At 38.7% G+C, this 5000-nt stretch overlaps 1 protein-coding gene and 1 long non-coding RNA gene across 2 annotated transcripts in view; one reads left to right on the forward strand and one right to left on the reverse strand.

Moving 5' to 3' along the window:
• LOC141759874 (uncharacterized) overlaps positions 1–5000 on the forward strand; it is a 60802-nt gene that overhangs the window by 52114 nt on the left and 3688 nt on the right. The gene's annotated exons all lie outside the window — the stretch shown is intronic.
• Positions 4840–5000, reverse strand: part of eci2 (enoyl-CoA delta isomerase 2) — a 9700-nt gene continuing 9539 nt past the window's right edge. The window contains exon 11 of the mRNA XM_074622315.1: positions 4840–5000. This exon is cut by the window's right edge and continues 1326 nt beyond it. The gene's annotated coding sequence lies outside the window, so the exon portion shown is untranslated.

A 5000-nucleotide genomic window follows, 5' to 3' on the forward strand; every position in this document is an offset into this window, starting at 1 on the left:
AGAGAGAGAGAGAGAGAGAGAGAGACGTTGCGTTGTTACGTTATTATTTTTACACAAACCGTGATCTTTTTTTAATCTTAAGTAGTTTTGTTGCGACCAAAACTGAAAAAGGTAAAATCCGTACCGACTGCTTCTCGGCTAACTCAATGAGATCAATATAAATTGTACTAGCAGGAGTTTAACGGAGTTGATGGTTGATGAGTCATTAGAAGCACAGGGAGAAGGAACTAGCAGTGCATTTACTCGAGTACTGGACCTGAAGGTACTGCGCTCCGACAACGATCCATTCTACAAGTTAAAGCTGGAGTGAGAGAAGTTTAAAATGAACGCCCGATACATTCAAGCTGCTAGCGAACGAGTTCGCACGATGCCGATGTTACGACAGTTTGAGAAACAAGGCTCGCGGATCAACCAGGTGTGGAAGCTCTGCTGTTTAGTGCAACTGCTCCGGCTGTAGAGGAGGAAACACGACATCCAGAGAGAACGGAGACAGAAGAAACTGGGCCGACTGGAGAACCAGCTGAGAGGGCGTCGGCGGAGGCAGCCTGGGAGAGAGATGTGACTGACGGGGTCGAAGAGGAAGACGAGGAAGGAAGGAAGGAAGGGGATGAGCGGATGGTAGAAGTGCAGACTTGGCAGCCGTTTTTTTCCAGACACCTGTCTAGTATTTCATTTGAAGGATGTGTCCACCCCCGACAGGCCACACACTGACTGACACATCCAGAAAACCTCCTCTCTCTACTAATACCTAAAAGAACCGGAGGCGGACGTGATCCGATCCTGACAGAGTAATTATTCCCCAAACTGTAATCTCAGAAAATGTTCCGCCTGGATTGAAGACGCTATTGTGCAGGAATATATTACATTTCTTCCTCTGAAGACACGCTGGAATAAATCTGAGCAGCTGGTGTTGCTCACATGTTCCTGAGGAGTTAATGAAGAACCTGTAAAAGTGGAATGGAACTTTTCCACCTCAACACCAAAACACAGATATACTGAATATAACTGGAAGCCACTTACAAACTATCAGCTGGACGACAAACTTTACGGCTGTTAAGAAAGTCCGCTAAGAGCGGTTCTTATTTATTTACTGTAGTTACGTTGTTACGTTGCTACGTTGTTACGTTGCTACGTTGTTACGTTGCTACGTTGTTACGCTGCTACGTTGTTACGCTACGTTGTTACGCTACGTTGTTACGCTACGTTGTTACGCTACGTTGATACGTTACGTTATGCTGTTACGCTACGTTGATACGTTACGTTGCTACATTACGCTGATACGTTACGCTGATACGCTACGTTATGCTGTTACGCTACGCTGTTACGCTACGCTGTTATGTTTCGATGTTGCGTTTCGATGTTGCCTTACGTTTTTACGTTACGTTGTTACTTTGCGTTGTTACTTTGCGTTGTTACGTTGTTACGTTACGTTGTTACGTTACGTTGTTATGCTACGCTGTTACGTTATTTTAACACAAAGCATGATATTTTTTCTAACCTTATGGTAGTTACATTGTTACGTTATGTACATAACTTAACCCTAATCCATTGTTACGTTACGTTGTTACGTTGTTACGTTGTTACGATGTTACGTTGTTACGTTACGCTGTTACGTTACGCTGTTACGTTACGCTGTTACGTTACGTTGTTACGTTACATTGTTACGTTATTATTTTAACACAAACCATGGTCTTCTTTCTAACCTTAACCAAGTAGTTTTGTTGCCTAAAACTAACCAATCATTTCACAACGTTGAAACACGCGTCCCGTGTGAAACTAAAAGTAAACGATAGACTTGACGGATAGATAGCGAGAACTACTCACCATGTTTTACGTGGTTACGTCTCCAGTCTGATGGTTTGTTTACGTGAAGTAACAGAAAGTTCATATTTAACGGTGTGGACAGAGAGTGTCCGATGTTATCAGGCTATAAGAGAATAAAAGAACACAAATCTATCTTCTTATCTCGTTGGTTTATACGAAGGCAGATCGATATTATTGATCATTACATTAATTAAGTTCTACGTTATAAAAAGTATAGATGCATTTCTAGGGGGTTCAGGGAGCCCCTTGGACCAATGCAGACTGCACCTGAGATCCTGGATTCTTCACTGAAGCTGGATGTTGGAAACTTCCTGCTCTGTGTTCATTCTCCTGCAGACGTTGAACCCCGGCGGTGTTCGTCATCGCGGCGACGGGTACGTTCACCGGTTGCCGGATCTTATTTCTCCATACGGTCCAGATCCTGGCGGGGGGCCGAGCTGAGATTTATACGGGGGTTTGTGTTTCGGTGCTCTGGGGAGGCTGCAGAGACGACATGTTTCAGACTGAAGAGAAAGAAAAGGAAAAGCTCTGAGACGGCCCTCATAAATACAGGAGAGCTAAAAGGTCTCCGCGGACCCGGCTGGACGTCCCAGAGCTCCGGACGGCATTGTTAAATCTGACAACAATGGAGATTAAGTACGGCGACCTGCAGGGGTCACAACTCAGAGGGATGAGTCCGTCCTGCTTCCTGAGCAGAGCGAGGTCACACAGGTTTTATGTCCAAAACGTCAAATCCAATTCATTCTTAAAACGCCCGATCGTCCTTAACTTCCTCTTCTGTCCTTGAAAGAAAAATACTAAATACTACGTTTCTACGTTTGTAAAAGGTAAACCGCAAAGGACTCGCTGCCCGACGAACTAAACTCAACCATTGGAGGTCAATGCCTTAACTATTAGAGGTCAATGTTTTAACTATTAGAGGTCAATGCCTTAACTATTAGAGGTCAATGCCTTAAGGTCAATGCCTTAACTATTAGAGGTCAATGCCTTAACTATTAGAGGTCAATGTTTTAACTATTAGAGGTCAATGCCTTAACTATTAGAGGTCAATGCCTTAACTATTAGAGGTCAATGTTTTAACTATTAGAGGTCAATGCCTTAACTATTAGAGGTCAATGCCTTTACTATTAGAGGTCAATGCCTTTACTATTAGAGGTCAATGCCTTAACTATTAGAGGTCAATGCCTTAACTATTAGAGGTCAATGCCTTAACTATTAGAGGTCAATGCCTTTACTATTAGAGGTCAATGTTTTAACTATTAGAGGTCAATGCCTTTACTATTAGAGGTCAATGCCTTTACTATTAGAGGTCAATGCCTTTACTATTAGAGGTCAATGCCTTAACTATTAGAGGTCAATGTCTTAACTATTAGAGGTCAATGCCTTAACTATTAGAGGTCAATGTCTAACTTTAACTATTAGAGGTCAATGTCTAACTTTAACTATTAGAGGTCAATGCCTTAACTATTAGAGGTCAATGTCTTAACTATTAGAGGTCAATGCCTTAACTATTAGAGGTCAATGCCTTAACTATTAGAGGTCAATGCCTTAACTATTAGAGGTCAATGTGTTAACTATTAGAGGTCAATGTCTTAACTATTAGAGGTCAATGCCTAACTTTAAATATTAGAGGTCAATGCCTTAACTATTAGAGGTCAATGTGTTAACTATTAGAGGTCAATGTGTTAACTATTAGAGGTCATTAGAGGTCAATGCCTTAACTATTAGAGGTCAATGCCTAACCTTAACTATTAGAGAACCATTAGACATCGTCTGGGATCACGTGGTTAATTAGAGCGACTCTGGGTAGAAGCGGTGGAAGATTAACTTGCAGTGAAAGTACTAGTACCGCAGCGTAGAAATACTCCGCTACAAGTTTAATTCCTGCCTTTTTACTTAAGTAAAAGTACAAAAGTATTATCATCAAAATGTACTTCTAGTACGTCATCATGCAGAATAAGATACATTAACTCATTGTATTATAATTATTGATTAATGTGTTCATCACGGTGGAGCTGCTTTTAATGACTTCATGTACTGCTGGCTTGTGGATGAATGTAGTAAAGAAGGACAATAGTTACCTCTGAGATGTAGAGGAGTAGAAGTAGAAAGTACAGGTTGATGTCCAGGTGAGTGCTGCCACCTGGTGGATCAGCTGGAACACTACGTGCTTATATCTCTATTCTTTTAAATGCTCTTTATCTCTTATTCTATATACTATAAATGTCAGTTCTATATATTATGTCATTCTAATATTTACATCACATCTGTTACATTCAGTCTCATGTTTTAATGTAGCCTATTATTAATTAGTCATACTTTTACGTATCATATTATACAGAATACATACTGTACGTTAGTTAATCATCGTGTTTAATTATGTTTAATCTAATAATCTCTTGTCTGTATTTGCAAAACATTATAATAATCAATAATAAATGGTAAACTGAGCGTTAATTAAACTACAGTTAATAGTTATTTTACTTTTAAACAATGACATAATTAATGTTTACTAATTATTAATAATATATTATTTTTATTTTATCATTAGTTTGTGTAATATGAAATTTCTTACTATTATTATTTGTAAACATTAAAGAAATGATATATATATATAAACATTACATAGATGAGCAGAAACCAGTTATTAACCATTAATCTGTCTAAATAGTGTTTATAGATGATTTAATAAGTATTTATTAACCATTTAACAAGGTATTATAATCATCAGTGCAACTTTATAATAGATATCCAGATCATTTTTATAATCAATCAATGAATGAGGAGAATATTCATTAGCTGAAGTCAGACAGAAGATTAAAGCTGTTCACATCTTTACTGTTATGACTTTATTATCCTAATATTACGACTTTTTTTCTTGTAATATTATGACTGACTTTATTCAGTAAATCTCAGATGTTTTTTCCTCAATGTGGTCCTAATACTTCTTAGTACATTTGCACGCACTGCATTAGACTCTTTGTTGTCAGACTAAACATTTACACGAAACACAAGTTTGAATCAGAACAAAGTCTGCTTTTATTGATCGGACAGAGTGACGAGAGAAATAGGACAAAGAGTTTAAACCCTCTGACAGATATCACAAAGTGTTTAAGGCACTTTAATTATCGACAGAGCTTCAAATACAAACCGAGTGCTTCCTGTTTCCTTCATGA

This window comes from Sebastes fasciatus, chromosome 21 (genome assembly GCF_043250625.1).
Source record: "Sebastes fasciatus isolate fSebFas1 chromosome 21, fSebFas1.pri, whole genome shotgun sequence".
In the NCBI taxonomy this organism is placed as follows: domain Eukaryota; kingdom Metazoa; phylum Chordata; class Actinopteri; order Perciformes; family Sebastidae; genus Sebastes; species Sebastes fasciatus.